The sequence below is a fragment of the Typopeltis vanoorti genome, chromosome 6 (genome assembly GCF_054136105.1).
Source record: "Typopeltis vanoorti isolate ZY-2024b chromosome 6, IOZ_Tvanoo_1.0, whole genome shotgun sequence".
Classification (NCBI taxonomy): Eukaryota; Metazoa; Arthropoda; class Arachnida; order Uropygi; family Thelyphonidae; genus Typopeltis; species Typopeltis vanoorti.
This window is the reverse complement of record NC_143554.1, coordinates 141291309-141313245: the sequence shown is the minus strand read 5'-3', so window position 1 is coordinate 141313245 and position 21937 is coordinate 141291309.

The window sequence follows — 21937 nt, the reverse complement described above, 5'->3', positions numbered from 1 at the left end:
TGACTTTCTTTGCAGCTTTCTTATATATTTCCTCCTCCAGTGTGAGTTTAATGTTGTTGTATAAGATATCTGCTGAATCTGATGCCAGGTGTTCCCAGTCTGTTTTTCGTATTTCGTGGTTGACTATTTCTTCGTCTATTATTGTTTTCTGTCGTTTTTCTTCTGTGGGACATTGCATGGGTATTGTCTTGGTATGCAGGTTTAGATCGGTGAAGTAATGGTCTTCTACTTTGCACTTTATGACTGATCTAGTGTAACTATTTAGTGATGCTCGGAACTTTATATGGTCTATACAGGAGGCAGTGATAATATTTCCGAATATTTCTTCTCTAGTACATGATATTATTGTTAGTATTAGATTGTACATGGATAGTGTGTCTACAGTGTTGTTGTGGTTTTCATTTGCAATATTTATGTTTATGTCGCCAATTATCATTTGGTGTTCGGTTGAGCATATTTCTTGGCTTGAAAGCCAGTAATTGAGTTCGTGTAAGAATTTTATCATGTTTAGGTTTGGTGGCCTGTAAATGGCATTTAGTATTATAAGATGCTGTGTATTCATGGTATTAATGATTTCGTGGCAGATGGTTTCAGCATGCTCAAACTGATAGGCCATTTCTTTTGCTATTAATTTTTGTTTCATAAATATTAGTATTCCACCCCCTCTTCTTGTTTGGAGGCATGATCTATGTTGTTGGAAGCCTGGAATTTGGAAAGCAGTCGCTTCGTCATTAATTATTGATACTTCTGTAAGAATCAATATATCAATAATATCAGTGATTCCTCAGATAAGCCTGTAATAATGACCAATGTTTTCGGATGCTTCTGATGTTAATATGCAAGATTGAGAGACCTCTCGCTTGTACTGTGTTTTGTTTCCATGCATCAAGAGATTCAAAAGTACAATTACTGATGTATTCTGGTGTAATTACATCTATCTGATGGTTCACATTCATTTTTGTTGTGTTGAGATCTTCTTATTGAACTAAGTTAGAGTCTTTTGTTTCACTCTGGCATCCTGTCTATATCTTCCGAGCTTTTTATTTGTACAGACTTTGAAGTCTGTGACTTTCTCAAGAATATTTTGCCGTCTTTGATCCATAAAACTTGATACTTTTTTTCTGTTTTTTACTTTCTTGCTTGGTACAAAAGATTCTGATCGAAAGGTGTTAAATATTCAGATAGAAAGATTGGTGTATTGTCTTGCGATGCATTTAAATCCTTGACTAATTTTCAATTTACTGGCTTTTATGAGATTGTCTCTTGTAGCTTTGCTTCCCAGACGAAATATGACTGGTGCCGGTCGTGGCGAACCTTGTTTTCTGTTCTTCCTGGGAAACCGATTTATGGTCTGAATATCATTATGCTGTAAGGAAATGTCAATTGCATGGCCTAACTTTAGAACTACGTCTCTGAGATTTTCTGTGGATTCGGTTTCTGGAAGACCGTTTATGACAAGGTCTTCTTTATGTTATTGTTGGTTTAAAACTTCGTATTGTTGTTTCAGGGAATTAAATTCTTGACGGAGTTCCGATGTGTCTTCTATCAATTTGTGCTGCCTCTCAGTTAATGCGTTAATGCTGGTTTTAATCTCTTTTACCGTTTGTAAGACTTCTTCGACTTTTGAATTATTAAATTTAACAAACTCTTCATATTCGCTAATTTTTTTTTTATTATTCTTTATTCTGTTTATCAAATAGTTCTTGGAGAAGATCTACCAAGCTGGCTTTTATATTTTCTAAACCTTTTTCTAGTAATAAATTAACGGAACTCAAATTATAAGACTCACTGGTGTTTTGTTGTCTGTTCAGTTCATCGTCCGATTCTGCCTCCGGCGTAATCAGTTGCGTTGTGGGTGATGGCGTTTCTTTGTTCTCTCTACAGTTTAGGCACTTCCATTCTACTTGTTTGGCATTGGATTTGCGTTGCCAGGTTGTTTCAGAAAGTCCGGAACATGTAAAGTGAAGACTCCTATGGCATTTCCTGCAGTTTATGTAACATCGGTCGGACGGCAATTCCTTCTGACACGTGTTGCACTTCATGACTCTTCTTTCTTCCTCTGGACAGCTGCAAAGATGGCGACGTCCTTTGTTCTGTACTCGTTAGCAACCGCGGTGTACGCTTCAATTTTTTTTAGCACACTCAGATTTTGGATTCCACTTGGCCGATTTCGATGAATTATATGTCATTGTCTTCAGCGTGACAAGTAGAGTTTCTTTATGGCACTTTTAAATTAAAAACAGGAGTTAGAACCACATTAAAACTATAAAAACGGAACGAGCGATACGATCATGCAACCGTTCGTATGCCCACACAGCGCCCTCTGTAATAATAATAATAATAATAATAATAAAAACAGACATGAAACAGTCATCGGACAAGAAAGACTATAAGAAACCATATTTTTCTATAATTTTTTCCTATTAAAGTAACATTGCTATCTCATTATGCACGGTTTGGTTTTTGTTCTAAATGGATAAATTTTCTCGTAACGTTTTAGAAAATTTAAAATTTTCGGTGAATTGTTGTTTCGCTGAATTGCATTTTCGCCGATTTGTCATTCGATGAATTGTCTTTCGATGAATTGTCTTTCGAAGAATTGCCTTTTCGATGAACTCTCCAAATACAATCAGAATGTAAGTAATAGGAATTAATGTATGTAATAGTGATAACAATAATAATATTTTAGCAGTTGAACTATATTAATTTTAGTTTATGAAAATGTATTATTAATATTTAATTATCTGTTTCAATTAATAGAATTAGAGTTGAAAATACCCTGAAAGTGGAAAATACTTTTTCAAAGAGTGTGCGTTACAATGTGATAAACATGCGGGCAATTGGTAATGCTAACAGCAAAGAACGATCTACAGAAATAAAATAATATGAAATATGTACTTAATATTTAGTGAATTAAAAAATAATTTGTGTGTGTGTGTGTGTGTGTGTGTGTGTGTGTGTGTGTGTGTGTGTGTGTGTGTGTGTGTGTGTGTGTGTGTGTGTGTGTGTGTGTGTGTGTGTGTGTGTGTGTGTGTGTGTGTGTAAATTATCCATATCGGATAAAGGAAAAGAAGTAATAAAACGCATTATGTGAGTTGGATGCTCATTTTAGTAAGGTTGATGACGTGGAATAATCCCAAGGAGTTCAAAATTAGTGTGAGCTCTTCTTAGACAGTAGGATTATCAATTAACATAACTTTATTCTTCTTATTATATTTTTGCTAGCGTTTTGGTGTTGTTAGGAGAATTTCTACCGTTCATATTTTAATGTTTTGTAATTGTTTAAATGTTTTTTTTTTGTAGATTATAAATCAGGGTGTTAAGTAGTGTGAGTATTACATGCTCTCTTAACACTGCACTATTCAAATTGTCATGACGTCTAGCTCTGTTCGAATCCACTCAAACAATCATAAATCAATAATGAAAACTAAACTTTGTTTCATTTGATTTTCAACAATGATGCGAAATTCTCATTTTTATAGGATAATAACCAGTCAGAGAAACCGAGAAGCAAGCTCTACAAATGAGAATGACAGACAAATGAAGAACTGGATAAGAAATAGAAATATATCTGCAGTAGAAAAAGCTGTTTCTAGATAACCCATCAGGTTACATAAAATTTTTCTTTTTATTTATTTAATTTTTTAAAATCTTATTGTTAATGACGTTTACGCTGATTTAGCCAGAAGTAGCTGAAAATCATATACCATGATGTCGTATTCCGGCCAGAACGTGAAAAATAATTGAATTTGTATGTATGGCCATGTAATCCAACGATTTATATGCTCAAATAATGATTCCTTGCGTGTTATTCTCTGGTTTAGTTAAGTTTTTAATCTTTTTTTTTTTTTTTCGAATTTGATTTCAATGTGATCATCATCTCTGGAGCTCCAATGTAACATAATTTTTAGTTATATTGATCTGATCTTAAAGCTAACAACACGTATATTTGGATGGTGCTAATTTCCACGAGTTTGCCAGAATTCGATATGAACAGCAAAATAATACTAATGTTTGAGCAAATGATTTCCGAATTAGTTCAAAATAACAGTTTAAGAAACATTTAGTAAATTTAAAACTAATTATATTTGATTATTATCTGCTTCAATTCTTTGATATTTTGTTTAAATGTTAAAGTTGAAGAGCTTTTAGTTTTCCACGTGATTTTTTTCAAAGTGAATTCTTAAGAGTATTTTTTTCACAACCAGCGCTACTTATAACATATGAATTGACACAGACATATAAATTGAAGTCCTTATAAGGACAGGCTTAAACGGGCGAAGCAAGCATGCTTTTCATCTTCCCCGTTATTTGTAGAGGACAGCTTATGGATAAGGTGTTATTGTTATTCATTATGAATAAATTTATTCATAATGAATGAATTGGAATTAAATTTTATATAGAATATATATTTATTCATAATATAGGTGTATTAAACTTATTACAAAATTTTTCTATTTATTTAAAACTGAAATATTATTCTTCCTATAATCATTCTACTATTTTAAATTCTAATTAAATTTTAAAGTAAAATAATTTTCATTTAGCAAGTAATATTTGTTTCATATACAATGTCTAATGTACATTTTCCGTAACTTCAGGTGAATGGTAAAATAAGCCAGTTCACAATACATTAGAGCAGGGGTCGCAAATTGGCGGCCCGCTGGCCGGACACAGTCCACGAAGGCTTCGTATCCGGCCCTGGACCTTAATGATTTCTTTTCTAAAAATCAATGTTTCTAAAATCCTGTGGGGATTAAAACAGCTTTAAACAAAAGTAAAACTTATTACTACAATTCTTTGTACGATATTTCTATCATCAAATGTTGGCAACACTGAATGGAAGTTATCACGCAGCCATTTTAAGCCACGTGATACAATGTCAATAAGTTACATGTTGGAATATTTTTTACTTAAGAAGTAAAAAATATTCCATGTTTGATATGTAGACAAAGTGTCGCCGTGGTGAAAGAATATAATCTAAAACGCCATTACGAAAGAAATTTCAAGAACTGTGATAAATATACAGAAAAGATGCATACTGACAAACTTAAAGATTTAAAAATTGAACTGAAGTTTCAACAGAAGATATTTTCGAATGTGATGCTGCTGTTAAATGTGGTTACGTCATAAGTGAAAATATTGCTCCGGATTCGAAACCTTTTACTGATGGAGAATTTATTAAAACTTGTATTATACGTGCAGTCGAAATCACATATCCAGAAAAAAAGCAAGCATTTTAAAGTATAAGCCTATCAGAAAATACAGTTACGGAGCGTGTCGAAGATATAGCAGAGAATTTCCAAGATCTATTGCGTGAAAAAATAAAGAGTTTTGTAGCGTTTTCCATTGCAGTTGACGAATAATGTACAGACATTATTAATACTTCCCAGTTGGCAATTTTTATTCGTGGCGTTGATGACGATATGAATGTTACTCAAGAACTATTGGATATAAGGCCTATGTCAGGAACAACGACAGAAAATGACTTATATTTGTGTATTGAGAAAAGTGTTGAAAATGCTCACATGAACTAGTCAAAATTAATAAGTATGACTACAGATGGGGCTCCTGATATTGTTGTTGTTAACGTCTGACTTGTTACAAAACTTCAAATGAAAAAGGAAATGTTGTGCAAGGACAAACTTAAAACGTTTCATTGCATAATACACCAGGAGTTACTTTGTGCCAAAAAACTAAAGATGGAACACGTCATGAGTGTAGTAATTAAAACTGTAAACTGGATACACTCTCTCGCCTTGAATCACCGACAGTTTGCTATATTATACGGAGGTTAGGTGGCTTAGTCGTGACATTGTTTTAAAAAGATTTTTTGAACTCTTAAAACAAATTGACATGTTTACGCCATCCAAAGAAAAATTGATTCCTCAGCTCACCGATGAAGACTGGTGCAGATTTGGCCTTTTTAATTGATATAACAAGCCACTTAAACACTTTGAATACTGCTCTACAAGGACGTGAAGAGTTGATATGTCATATGTATGATTCAATGAAGTCATTTCTGGCAAATACTCTATCTTTGGCAAACCCAGTTGGCAAAAAAATAATTTAGCCTACTTTCCTACACTTACATCGATTTCTCGAAATAATAATGATGCTGAAAAGTACATTCCTAAAATTGAAGAATTAAAAATTGAATTTGAAAAAAAAAAGATTTTCTGATTTTAACTAGTCTGAAAATGAATTATTACTATTCAGTTCACTTTTTTTAATTAATATTGAAAATGTTGACGAAGAATTACAAATGGAAGTAATTGAACTCCAGTGCAATACTGAACTAAAAATTAATATAACGAAGTTGGCATACCAAAGTTTTATAAATACCTCGGCAGTAAATATTCCAAATATAAATTTATTGTGCAAAAATATTGTCAATCTTTGGATGTACCTATGTATGTGAGTAATTAGTTTCAATTATGAAACTTAATAAGTCAAAGTTCCGCTCACGGATAAAAGATTCTCGATTAGATGCAATACTTCATATTGCAACACGAAACGAGAAAAGCAGATAGTGACATATTAGTACAGACGAAAATATCTCAGGTTTCAGGATCAAAATCAAATTATAAAAAAAGGACTCGTAGATAAAAAATCTTTATTTTTTTGGTCAAAATTATGTATTTAAATAATTTTCTTAAAGTATGAATAAAATGAACTTATGTATTCTAAACTCGTTATATTTTTAAAATTTAAAAATAAAAATGATTATAAATTTAAATTTTAAATGGTGGTGTAACTGTTTAGTAAGTCGTAATGGCCCGGCAACAAAAGGGCCTTTGTTAGAGCCTTTTTTTTTACGTTTATATTTTGGTTCACAAAATAATATTGAATACGGTCCGCGTCTGATATACATCTAAATGACTAGCCCTTTGCGGAGTTTGAGTGTGAGATCTCTGCATTAGAGCTTTGCTTAGCTGTTATTCAGTAGCACAAACTGATGTTCTATAATTTGCTTATATTCCAGCATTGACATTCTAGCCAACTTTTCTCATAATTCCCCTCCTTCCTCTTTTATATTTATATCTTTTCCTGTTTTTTCCTACTGAATTTTATTCCGTATTTCTTACTCGAAATAAACTGTTTCCTTATGAATGTTTTTCCTTATTATTTTCTATTGGTTTTTTTGACATCGTAATCTCATTCTGATTTCTCAAACTGTTTGATCACCTTTTTTATTCATATCTTTTATCCGATTCCATTGTGATATTATTTGTTTCATATTTTGCCATTTTATCCATAATCTCAGTTTTCTGGTAATAACTTCTGTATAAATTTTCATTTTAGTTCAATGGCTCTGGATCACGAGATAAATAAGTGAAAAGAAAAACTTTTTTTAACAACTATATTTCTCAAATCTTGAAGTTGTCTTGACTTTTAGCAGTTCTTGACCTTTATTATGAATTATAGAAACTTATAGCTTGATCATCCTTTTCTATACTCTATATCATTTCTAGATATAATATTAGCAATATGTTATATAATAAATATATAGTTTATAATTATATACTACGATTTTATTTTGTTAGATAAGTGATGGTTCGCATTCATGGAAGGTCACAATCTCCTTGAAGACAGATTCGATTATTTAAAGCCATTGGTAGGTTAATGCCAGAGGGATAAACATGGCCAGCAGCGAATCAGTGGCATTATGGGAAGTATTTTAGATAAAAATATACTGATATTTTTTAAAAAATATTTAGTTAAGTATCTAATGTGTAAGAACTCAAACAAGCTTTATCGATGTTCAACTAAAGCTTGAGTAAGCCTGTCCCATACGGGGGAGACATGGTTTTTCTTCTCAGAAACTCGGGTTTTTCATCCCTCAAAAAGCCCAGGAGAATACACGCAATTTGAAGCTTATGAAGCTTCAAATTGCGTAAACATTCATAAACCCTAAGACTCGTACAAGGAGATGTTGCATAAATTTGACAATAGGTTGGATCAGGACTCCACGACAGTAGATTTTTAACGCCTCTCCTAAAGATTCCCTCAAATGGCTGTTTTGAGTAAAGTTTCACTCTTTCTTTCTTTGATTTGCTTAACTGGGCACGTCACATTCCATTTTTTTTTTATTATAATCGATTAAGGCATCCATCCTGAGATGTTTCTTAGTCTGTCTTCCATTCCTAGTGCGAAAATATTATCTGTTCTCTTCTTAATAACACCTGAATTTAATTTCAAAGAAACCTATGTATAAATATAATTTCCAATGTGCAGTTTCGCACATTGGAAATTATAAGAACATTCAGATTCTTTGCTAACTGCTAAATGACGTTCGCTTAAAATTGCATAGTTATTAGTCGAAATATATGAACATTTAGAAAGGATATGACTTAAGTTATTAAGAAATTACCTTTAATCACTCTTACCCAATAGTTCAGAACACTTCTTCGGAAATCTGTATTGTATAAATGTTATTATCTACCCAGAGATACACTCATAAAAACAGATCATGCGCTTCACAAATAATAACCATACCAACAATTGCAGCGAGTTACGGGGTAAAAGGCAATGACGGTTTTCATCACATAGTATCTTTCCTTTTGTAATATCTGACATCTTCTTAGTAATCAGCATATTTATCAGGAATACTTGAGAATCCTGTGAAAAACTCCATCGTAGCTGAATATGCAGACAGTTCGTGTACTTCAGAAAAATTTGTACTCTTAGATGATTTTACTAGCAGGTCGTAGAGATATTAAAGTAATTTCTGTTCAGATAATGCAAATAAAGAATTATCATGAAGATAATCTTCTCGATTGGAAGGCAGTTTCAAATAGAGAGATGTAGACAATCTTCAAAATGAAGAAATTGAACATGAAACTTATTTGTGTCTATGGTCACACAGAAAGCTCTTCTGAGGAAGACATGGAGGAATTTTTTGTGTTATGAGAACAGGTAGCTGACGAAGAAAATGAAAAAAAGGTGGTCCTTGAGAGAGATCTGAACAGAAAAGTAGGAAATGAATTCCATCAGGCATATAGGAACATTTTGGGAAAATTTGGAGAAATGAGCAAAACTAATAATAATGGAAAATATTTATTGGACTTCTCTCCAGGATACGGACTGGTTATTACTAACAACATGTTTCAACATAAAGGTGTGCACAAGTTGACGTGGAGAGAAGACACGAGAAATAAGAAAAGCCTTATTGACTAGGTCATTGTTGATACTGATGTTTTCATGCTGGTTCAAGATATAGACGAGATACAGAGGTTTGAAATTATAAAAGGGGGTACAGAAGATTTAAAATTCGAAGTTACCATTACTTAGTGCTAACCAGGAGAAAAATATATATTATGTTGAAAAGAACAGGAGGTAAGATAGTTTTTAAAAGAATTAAAGTTGAGCAGCTCTTAGGGTAAACGTGTAGACTCGACTAAACAAACCTCAATGAAGAACATTTGAAAAAGTTTGAAAACAAGGATCTTGGAGTCTCAGTGGCAAACTCTTAAGAACACATTGATTCAGCTAGGGCGAATGGATGTATATGGTGAAGTGTGTAAGGATAGAAAAGTAACAATACCGTAGTGGACACAAGAAATTAAAGAAGCAGTTCCGAAACAAAATGCATACCAAAGGTTTCTAGTAAATAAGTCGGCAGAGCCCTAAAAGAATACCTGGAAAAATGTAAGAGAGTTAAACTGTGTAAACGTAGCTATACAAAACTCATGAGAAGACTTTGGTAAAAACATAGAAACCAAATATCATGAAGGTAGCAAAATGTTATGGAGGCTTGTAGAGAAAGCCATTAAAATTTAAATGTGGATAAGCAGTTGGAGGAGATGATATTCGACAAGAAATGCATACGTAGCAAGGTATAAACGTTTTGCAGCGGCTGCAGAGCATAATTCAGAGAGCCTGGTCAGAAGCTCAAATTCCAGATAATTGGAGTAGAGTTCATACTTTCCATTTACAAAAATTAAAAATAAAATTGAATATCAGAATTACAGAGAAATTTCTCTTCTGAGTGTTACAGGTGCAAGCATATTTGAAACGTGTTTGAAAGATATTGTGCATTGGCATGAAATTCAGCTATAAAAAACGGCCAAAACTATTCAAATAGGCAGGATAATAGAAATCTTAAGCTGCATTCTGAATTGAGTTTCTATAGAACAAGTAAAATATGTCAGCTATTTAGGCACAGTTTTTAGTAAAGATGACAAGTTAAATCTACAAAGGGACAACAGAATAAGCAAGGCTGGTGTAGCCGGTAGCCAGGTGAATACATTTACATGGAATGAGCAAGAGAATTTAGCCAAGACACGAAACTAACAGTATACAGGACAGTATTCATACAAGTTTTAAGCTATAAATCTTACAGTCGGTTTAGAAACAAAGCACTTGGTCAAATACTAGAGACCGCAGGTGTGAGGGTTCTGGGAAATATTAAGGGAGTGAACCGATTTCAACAATGGCAGAATCATATTAAAAATGAAGATATTAGAAAAGAACTTTACACTATTAGCATTCAAGGATCTGTCCGCAGAGCTAATGTAAGAAGGTATGACCAATTAAATGGAATGGGAGAAGAAAGATTAGCAAAAGAAGTGTTTGATGCCAGAGTATCAGATAAACTGTCCAGAGTAAGATCAAAGTCTAGGGGTATTTTTTCAGTCAGGAGTGCCTTAAGGCACGAAATCTCAGATAATGTAATATTAGAGTGCTGAAAGGTAATAGATTTGGAGGAAAATTGTTGATAGGAGGTTAATAATAATGTAAACGTAATCATGTTGTGCTGTCATAGCAACCTGAACACCCCTTGAGGGTTCTTGTAGTGAAATCGATGATGATAATTCAGATAATTACAATCATCTTCTTTACTCACAACATGCACATTCGGAACGTGTAGAGAGACAATGAGGGATGTCAGATTCATTTTGTTTTCAGTGGAGTCTCCTCCGCACTGTGAAAATTAAAACCGATTGCTGCTTATGAATCGACACACACACACACACACACACACACACACACACACACACACACACACACACACACACACACACACACACACACACACACACACACACACACACACACACACACACACACACACACACACATTCTTCTTATATCTCAGTTTGCGTTTTGTTTCATGATCAGTTAAGTAGTTTCGGAGAATCATTTATTTATTTAGTTAGTTGCTTGTTTTCAGAAATATAATCTTTTCTGATGGTGCACTCTTCCCACACTGGTTTCTTATTTTGCCTTTCTTTCTTTCTTTCTTGAATACATTTCACTCCAACCCCCCCCTCTCTCTCTCTAGTATTTTCTCAATTCCTCAAATATTTGTACAACTTCTTCGAAACAGATCTGCTGAAGACATGAAATGAGTGTCGTTTATTAGTGGAACAACAGCATTTCCTGAAAAAAAATAATGATGATTAGTTAGATATAAATGACAATTGTCAGATTTTTTCTGGTATGAGCAGAACGCAATTCTGTGGTTGTGTGAAACTGAAAGAGAAAGTTGAATGTACGTTACATGAAAGCAAACGAACAAAACATTATTGCATATGGGAAGAAAGACGATGACCATTTTGTTTTGTGTCACTTTTTGTGATGGACAACAAATTCGAGAGCTTGATGCATTGAACTTCGGTGAGAAAATGATGAAGGAAATCGGAATGAATGATTTTCGAGAAGTAGAATAATAAAGCAAGTGATGAGCACTTCAATTTTGAGCACAGCACCTTTTTTTAAAGGCATGGAGAAATAATTACCGATAAATCGATTTCTTATTTCCCGCCTAATATTTTGGCTGCGAAATAATGAAAAAAACTTCTAAACATATTCGAAGTTTCATGCGGAAATCCTTCTTCATCTTCTCTATCTTCTTGCCAATAAATGCAAAGAGTGCAATATTTTGGTTTAATGAAATTGAAAATTTGCTCCAGCGGTATTGAACATTCTTTTAGTTGAAAAAGATCTGGTTTCAAATTCCACCTAAGATTATCTTTATAATGGCTTTTCAGCATAAACTGAGTTCGTCGGTCTGATACTAATGCGGAAGGATTTCACTCCTATAAAATGTGATTTTTCATCTCGCATATCAAGCGAACCCTGAAAAGGAGATAACACGCATTTAAGACACAAAAATATTCCAACTGAATTAGAACTAACCGTCTTATCTTACGGAATCAATGTTTTGAAGTCTAGCATATTTTAATACTCGTAGATCATAAAGATCCAAAAAGGAAGTTTCAGTTAAAATTCTTTATTTTTTTTTGTTTCAATGTATTAAAGCATAGAATTCGGAAATGTAATGTTATCCCAAAGATTTCAGGCCAGAACTTATTTTCAACTAACACAACAGCAAGATATTTAACAAGAGACGTTTTCATTTAATAAGTAAATCAAAAGCTGACTTCTCTCTCTGAAGATAAGAACATTCCATGAAGAAATGTTCATTACTAAACGGCTGCAAATGGATTCAGGCTCCATCACCTGGATAGGAACTAAGTCACCGTATTCTACTTTCTACGTATTCAGAATTAACTCATACATAAAAGGAATACCCACCTATAAGAAATCGGATTTATTTCTTAGAACCAGGAAGAGATAAACTCAAGTTGTAGATGGAGCAAGAATTAATTAATTAATTTTTTTTGTATTACTCCCATACGTTATAGTTCGAAGAACGAACGACCACATCAGTGCATGTCTGTGGTATAGTTGAGGAAGCAGGTAAAAGTTCATTGACATTTTTAGACATATGCAGGTTATATTTTGGTAATACCTTTTACAGTAAGCTATGCCAGAAGACAGAGATAGATGACATAAAAGAGGAAGACGAGAAGTACGTAAGGTGTGTTTTGCACTTGAACACTGAATTGTTGCTGGGCAAAACTGTTCCTGAATTAACAGATGTAACGGAATGTGGAGGAATAACGTTTACTAGTTAAATGGAGTAATTACCATTGAAGAACTTCCAGAATAGACACAAAGCGGTAACATTCAAAGTCTGTAACGTCTGTGAGATAGAGGTTGAAGTGAATCAGAAGGAGTAGAGATCGGCTGTTAGTCGAATTGCTGTCCTCTGGATAGTGTCAAGAAATTTAAGATATGTTTCACCTGCTCCAACCAAATATCTGAGCAATATTCTAAGCTCGGCGAATTTGAGATATGTATAACATATCTCAAATTCGCATGTATAATAGATTAAACAGGCGATAGATGAAGGGTGTTATCCATGGAGCACAGTGTTTCAAATAAATAAGAGATGCCATCAGGACCAAGAGGCTTACTGTAGAAGTTTAGTAATATTCTTTTGTCTTTATGTCGAAGATTACAGGAGGCACATTGCGTTCAGTTTCCAGTCTGTGCTGATGTAAAGAGCGGTACCGCGATGTCAGGATGTCAACTTTATCTTTGGGTTAAATAACGATGGTGGCATCAGAATGAGAGAGGTGGAAGTGCACTTGTAAATGGACCAGAAGGCAGAACTTTCATTTGGATAGGAGGCAAAGTTTCCGCTCTAGGACTTTGTGAAGTCAGATTTAGATCTTCCAATGACTGCTTTGAATTTGTCCGTTCTAATGCGAATCACCTGCTATAAGCGGTTTTTTGTTCGACTGCTGTGATACACTTTCTGTTGAACCAGTGCTTGGAAAGTGGACGAGGATTCTGGGTAAGATAGGGGATGAAGGTGGCGTTCATGCAGGTAGGGATAAATTCTGTTATTTATCCAGAGCAGGAGTTAGGGATGGATAAATAAAACAATAGTCAGAACATGGAAAGGAAGATTGAATGGCTGGATTGTCGAACTTTATGGAAGAAAGGTAAAGAGTTCTCAGTAGGTACCAGAGTTTGAAGAACGGTAAAAGAGCAGATGAATATTACCAGAGGCTAAAAGGAAATGTTTTGTTAGAGGAGGTCTGAAGCAGGGATTCTAAAGTAGCCAGTCTTTGGAATGTAATGTCTGATCTCACAAAAGCACAGGTGACCCACCTAGTGGCAAAAGAAATTATGAACCCTATAATTTTGACATTGGAGAAATACTTTGATGGATACTAGGGGATGTACGTGATATTGGATTTCTGCGAAGAGCAGAGGGATTGTCTGGTTGATTGTAATTGATGATGGTAATGCGATTTCTGTTAATGTTAATGCCACAGATGTTAGTGAAGTGGATGAGGGAGGGAGTTTTTAATGAGGCTTCCAATAAGTTGGGTGGTAGTATTTCATCGTGGGGTAAAGGGTATCTAAATTCATCATTCCAGTGTGCACAGAGCAAGTTCTTGTACTCAATATCGAAGGCTTACAACAATGTGCGTTGCTTAAGTAGATCTTAAGTCGCTGAGACACATCATCTGGCTCATTCAAAAATAATGAAAAGTAAAGCTGATATTAATTAAAGCAAACTTGTGTAATCTTGAATGTTTCGGTGATTTTAACGCTTTTTATATATTGCTTGAGAAGTAAAAAGTGACTGTTTATCAAACTGAAATTCTTAATACCAGATATTATCTTAAGTGCTTTTTCACCACATTCCCAAATTTCTTTTAACAGATCGTGGAATAGGCCTACTGGGGATACCACGTTAAAAAAAGCGCACCTCATACTCTACCTCAAGGGTGGTGCGGAAAAGAGTACATCTGATGCTTCAGTGATGGAGGATGTGGTTTCGAAAGAGATCAGTTTCAAATATTTTTCCAGTATAAAGGCGTCGATTAATTCTTAATTCTTCTTTTACTAGAATTAAGAGAATAATTAATATGTAATATCGACTTCAGGTTTTCAGGAATCTTTTTCACCACTCAAGAGGGCCTCTTGAAAATAAAATTTAGCCTTTTATTACTTGTTTTTTAGATATCTAATCGTCTCGATAAATAGAGTTACGTAACCTCCTTGACTATACTACGTATGTTAAAAAAGAGTTAGTAGCAAGCATTTATATGTGGAATAAAAGTGAAAAGAAGATATTATTCACTTTTAAGAGAATGGACAATCATAATATTTCAGAATTATGCCACGAATCAACCTTTTGTTTAGTTGATGACTTGACCTGTCGAGTTAAAAAGTAATTTTTTCTACATGTTGTACTGAACAGTCGTTCGCAGGTAGTGGTAGGAGTGGTTTTCCACCGGGAAAATCCGATTTTTCATCCCACTAATTAGGCCAGCCAAACGTTTTAACTCGTCATTTGTTTTAATGACTTTTGCTATTAAATTATATCAGGTATTTTTGGCGTGTAAATTTTTTAAAAAAAAAATAATATTTAGTATTCCGAAAGTCCTTAAAATGACTGGCTAAATGGGCGAAGCGAGAATGCTTTTCATATTCCCCGTTATCTGTATCTGTAGATGACAATGTAAGGATAGGGTGTTATTGAGCTATATAAATATAAAAATATAAATATAAATATATATATAAATATATATATATATATATATAAATATATATATAAATATATATATATATATATATGGCAGAATGGTAACAGCAATACTCGAACCTCAGTTAGAACTTCATTGGCTACAGCATTGCCATCCGTTACCCTCCAAGGGTATTGAATTGAATGAATCAATCACCGCATCTCACGGTCAAGAATGATGAAAAGTCTTAAATACGAAATATATATAAATTTAAAATTGGTGTAAGTTAATAAATCATATAAAGGTTTTATTAATCATTTTGATATGGTTGAGTTGAAATTGTTTTGTAATAAAGATTTTTTCATAATGTGTTAGAAATATTTTAATATTTTGCAAAAACATTTCACAGCAGTTCAAATGTGAATGGTATCAAGTATTTCCCATTATATTTACACAGTGCAATCTCAGAATATTCTTAGTTTCTTAAGTTGACAATGAGTAGAACATGTTGTGCAGCGCGCAAAGGACATTGGGAAGCCTCTCCACAAAGCTCATAATAACGAACTCCACTGCGGATATATTAAACATAGACTTTCCTTTATATCTCATATGAAAAATATAGGAATTGTTGAGGATGGAAGGAAAGAGAAATAAATTGTACAAGTGAAAATGTTCGAGAGTAAAATATTAAAAAGGAAAAAAGGAAGTGAATTGAAGTGAGGACATTCTGAAATGTTCATTTTAACTCTTGCCGATAAGTTGGAGAGAAAACAAAATTTCTGAAGGTATTCAAATTAGTGAGCACGAGAAAACTTGATCAAAAGACTGTTATTTTCCAGCCGTATATTGCATATAATATTCACTTTATTTATGCGCTAAATTATCCAACAAAATATGTACTTTATGAAACAAATTTATTTCATTTTTTTAAAGAAACAAAAACTGAAACCGTTTTTTGAATTATTAAAATGCATTAAGACACCTCTTTTATATACAGATAAGCTAGTTATATGTATTAAGTATGGCACAGCCATACTTAATACATATAACTTTTTTTTTTTTTTTCTGAGATTTTTAAAAATTTCCGGGGAGTTTTCTTTTTGCTGTCACTGTGATCGGACATATTTCTTTAGACTCTACCTAGTTGATTTTTATATAGGGTTTTTCGGGAAGATCGCATTGCACTGGAACTAACACAATTCGTGATCTACTATCTCCCCCTCTGTATGAAATATGCAGAGGTCTAATGGCCGGCAGGCCCCACCCGCAATGAGGACCAGTGGTGGTTGAATGGTTTTAGGGAGGTAGATCGCTGCACTGTGTCCAAGTAAGCTCCTGAAACTCCTTTTTCCTCGTTTTTAGGATAGTCTCCTATAACAGACTAACTTTTTGCTGGTAGACGCTTATTCTAAGTTGTCTACGGGATTTGCTAGTAGACTTTCAGTCTACAGGATTACCCGGGAAACTGCTAATTTCTCTCAAGCCAAACTATGGACTCTCCATACGACGAGCTTGATTTCAAACAGCTTTTGGCTGTCTTTAAGCATATTGGAGGCCTACTACAAAGGAAATGGACAGGTAAGGTGGCAATCCACCAAGTAGAAGAGGTGGATACAGAGGACTGTCAATCCCCTGACCCTCTCCCCAGCACTTCTCAAGATAACACCAGAGAGATTATGTCACCGGTTAACGACCAGCCCCTAGTGGACTCAGATAACTCTACAGATTATCAGGTTGTCAGCAGAAAAAAGCGTAAGAAGAGTTCACCAGCAGCAGAGCCTGAAACAGTATGTCAACCCTTGGAAAAAAAAAACTCCAATGGAATTAACAGCACAACCTGACGAAAGGACAAAGACTGTCTCCAAGGTACAACCCAAAGAGAGGATTCCACCTGTATAATCTTAAGAACAAAGGATAAATGGTCTGCTATCACAACAACGATGAGGAATTCAAACATCAAATTAACATCAGCCAAAAGCACAGATGAATAAATCCGAATCCAACCTGAAGGAATTTCGGACTATCGCCAGCTCACCAGACTTATGGATAAACTAAAAGTCCCATATCATACATTTCAGCTTAAAAGTGAAAAAACTTAAAAGTCGTGATTAGAGGGCTGGCTGAGACCATTCCAGTAGAAGAAATAGCTACTGACCTCAGATCACAGGGCCTAGAGCCGATCAAAATTTCACGAATGTATCGTGCTGACAAGCGCCCTATGCCTCTGGTCTTGGTGGAGATCAGTAAAGAGCATAGAGAAATTTACGACCTTAAAATAGTATGCAGTTTGGTCAACAAGACTGAGCCTCTAAGAAGAAAGGCTTCAGTTGGTCAATGCCATCGCTGTCAAAAGTATGGGCATGCACAAAAACTATGCAAAGCTGAATACAAATGTGTGAAATGTGGTAACAACCATCCCTCACACACCTGCATCAAACCACGAACCACTCCTGCTAAGTGTGCGAACTGTGGCGGCCCTCACCCAGCAAATTACAAGGGATGCCCACTCCACCCATTCAACCTAGAAGGCTAGAGAGGAACATCCCCTGCCCAATCAGAAGCGAACTACACCTGAAACCTAAACACGGGTCGTTACTTCTGAAAAGTCGTATGCATCTGCCGTCTCTTCAAATAGAAAACTAGCATCTTGCAACCAAACCACCGCAGCAACCCTAATTGCTACTTTAGGAGAGATGTTAACAGCCTTCAGCAAAACAAATCCCAATCAGGCTGACAGCAACAAATTCCTCAAAAATACACAAGTCATCTTCTCTATGATTAATGGATAATACAATCAACTTAACTAACTTATTACAGATTGCTTATTGGAATGCCAACGGGCTAAACAACAATCTCCTGGAAGTAAAAGAATTTGCTGAAAGATATAAGATAGATATTCTTTTAATCAACGAGACGCATCTCGGCCTTGCGACAGCCCCAAAATAAGGCAGTACACGCTGCTAAGATCAGATAGACGCAACGCCAGAGGGGGCGGAACTGCTATATTTGTCAAAAAAAGCATTAGATACAACGAGATCAAGAAATTAGCAACCACAAACCTGGAAGAAACTGGAATTGAAATACATACAAACAATACAGGCAGTCTAAAACTATATTTAGTCTACAACCCTCCAGGCAAACCACTTCTGGCCTCTGACCTCTCCCTGCTCCTTGACACAAACGAAGCAACAATAATGGCGGGAGACCTAAACGCAAAACATCCTGCATGGAACAGTAGAAACACCAATAATAATGGGAAGAGCCTACACAAATTCGCTATGACAAGAAACATCACCATAGCAGGTCCTGTTGAACCAACACGCTACGGACCACTCGGCAAACCTGACGTGCTGGATTTCGCCATTTTCAGAAACACCCCACATCAATTCCAGTTGCAGGTTATTAATGATCTTAGCTCCGACCAGAATCCAGTTCTGCTTAGCCTAGGCGGAAAAGCAGAAACCATCCCTGAGCAATCCTACACAAATCTGAAGAAGCTCAACTCATCTCTGAAGAACATCACAGGCCCCTTCCCATCTATCTCCTCACCTAAAGAAGTAGACATAGCGATCAACAAACTGGAAAGCACAATCCGAATTGGCCTTGCAACAGCCTCCACAGTTACTGTTCCAGCCCAAACTAACCTGCTCCCAGAAGACATTCTAAAGCTCATCCGCAGCAAAAACAGAATTCGGCGTCGGTACCATACAACACTATCACTTCAGGATAAGCTACAGCTTAACAGAGCAACAAACCTAGTCCGATATGCAATAAAAGAACATAAGAATCAGCAATGGGAGAGGAAACTAAGCTCCTTAAAAGCTGAAGATAACTCACTATGGAAAATGACTAAAGCCCTCCGCAGCGATCACCCCAACATAAAACCAATACATGGAGAAAAAGTTATAGTCTACCGAGATGATGGAAAAGCAGAAGCTTTTGCATACTCTGTGGAGCTGCAATTTCAACCAAACTACACTCATGCGGACTTGCGCTTCATTGAAAAATTCCACAAGCAAGTACGCTATGCACTTTATCGTTCCACCACCCATGATAACACAAACTATACCACACCAAATGAAATATACCAAATCATCAAGAACCTCAATAACAGAAAAGCACCAGGTCCTGACCAGATTTCAAACAAAATTATAAAAGGACTTCTCACAAAACAATAATGCATCTAGTGGCTATCATTAACCCGATGCTAAGACTCAACTACTTCCCCACTCGCTGGAAGCAGGCAGATGTAATCCTTATCCACAAGCCAGGAAAGGCACCTCAGTTCCCCGAGATTTACAGACCTATCAGCCTCTTGTCAGGCCTGGGGAAAATAGCAGAAAAAGTAATTTTAAAACGCCTACAAAGTGAAACGGACAATCTAGGTCTAATCCCAAAAGAACAATTTGGTTTTCGAACTGGACACTGCACAACTCAACAAATCCACAGACTTATAGTGTACATAACTATTGGATTTAACTGGAGACAACATACAGGTGCAATTTTCTTAGATGTGGCGAAGGCCTTCGATAAAGTGTGGCACAAAGGCCTCATCCACAAACTAATTACTGCAAAATACTCGCTAAACCTCATCCAAATCATAGATTCTTACCTAAAAGACCGAAAATTTCAAGTGAAACTTCGTGGGCTCAGATAAACCACAAGAAGCATCGCAGCAGGTGTCCCACAAGGCTCCCTATTATCGCCGTTGCTCTTTAACATATTTATCTCTGATGTCCCAAACACGACATCAACCACCATGGCATTTTATGCGGATGACATGGCGATAGTGACCAGATCGCTCAAACCATACCTGGCCACACAAAAATTACAAAATGCAGCAAAGAATCTTGAAAAATGGTTTCGGTTATGGAGGATTGATGTTAATGCAGATAAAAGTACGGCCATTCTATTTACAAGGAAGAAAGCAGACCATCATGGAGCAATCACGATGTTCAATACTGTTATTCCATGGCAAAAAGAAGTAAATTACCTGGGAATCAAACTAGATAATCATCTCAGCTTCAACTCCCACATCGCTCATGCTTGCAACAAAGCAAACTCTGCAATAGCTCAGATCTACCCTCTTCTCAACCGTAGAAGCAAAGTCAGTCCAGAGAACAAATTAAGAATATACAAAGTAATCATCAAACCTATTCTGAGTTATGGTTCGCCAGCGTGGAGCCACACTTCTCCAAGCAACATCAAACGACTACAATTAATCCAAACCAAGTGCCTCCGAATGATCTTTGATGCCCCGTGGTTTATAAGGAACACTATTCTTCACCAAAACAGAAATCTGCAAGACATACCTACATTTCTCCTCCAGATAGCAACCAAATACTTTGCTCAGGCATCACTCCATCCCAACCTACTCATTCGTGAGTCATCAGACTATGATGAAAAAGACAGATGGAAGCATAAACGCCCAAAGGCGCCCCTGATCACAAATTGAAATCTCTCAACACAGCCCTAATTAGGGTGAGCCAAGCGCTCAAAAATATCTTCCATTAACCGGAAGTTATTCAAACCGATGAAGGGATTAGAGACCACAGGACTAATATCCATCAAGCCACAGAAGTTATCAGTTATCCTAAATATAAATATGTATAAATGTGAATTGGCAAAAGACTTCGTTTACAGATTCCAAAAGTCTTTTAAGAACTTTAAGAACCTAAATATAAATATGTATAAATGTGAATTGGAAAAAGTTTGTTTTCAGATTCTGACGACAACGGACGTGTTCACTAGATAGCTACGCTTCTTCAGGTTTTCTATTCCACTATCGGAGGTGTTTCGTGGTTCTTGCATTGCACTGGCTAACCCAACTTAAATTCCTACTGTTTTTCCCATTGACCTAGTGCACACGAAATGTGCACTAGGTCAATGGCCGCGTAGGCCCCATCCGCGAAGAGGATGGGGCCTAAGCGGCCACTCAGGATGTTTGTGCTGAGCCAAGTAAGGTCACAGCATTCCCCCTACCCACCCACACACAAACATTTTCTTCTACTATAATAGTAGACTTCCTCAGTCTACAGGATATTGGTGGCAGATCCCTGGACATGCGGGATTTTAATTTGCGAGAAGTTGCGCTGTCATCACCATGAGGGAGGAGGAAGACGATGCTTATATAGAATCGCTCCACAAAGGGCGGGCCCCTCAGCATTCTCAAAAAGATTCTAAGGAAATGTGAACACGAGTGGCCCAGAATCCTTAATTTATACTCCTTGCCAGGAGAAGGTCAGAAGGGCGAAGACACTGCCCATATGGAGGGGAAGCTGGATTTGGTGGTCTCCACTCTCCCAGAATTTGAAGAGGTCCGTGCGGGGAAGACGCGCAAGACAACAACTACAGAGCCACACAAGGACAACGAAATGGATGAAGATCGCTCCATCACAGATTCCACTGCCTTTCCCAATGAAAAGGTAGTACCCCCGATCATTCTCCGTGAAAAACGCAGATGGACGTCTATAAGGACCACCATATGCGATCTGTAAATGTCATACAAAACAGCAAAAAATGTGGACGACGGCATAAAGATCCAGCCCTCCACTGTAATGGACAACAGAATATTGATCAAAGAGTTAGACTCAAACGGT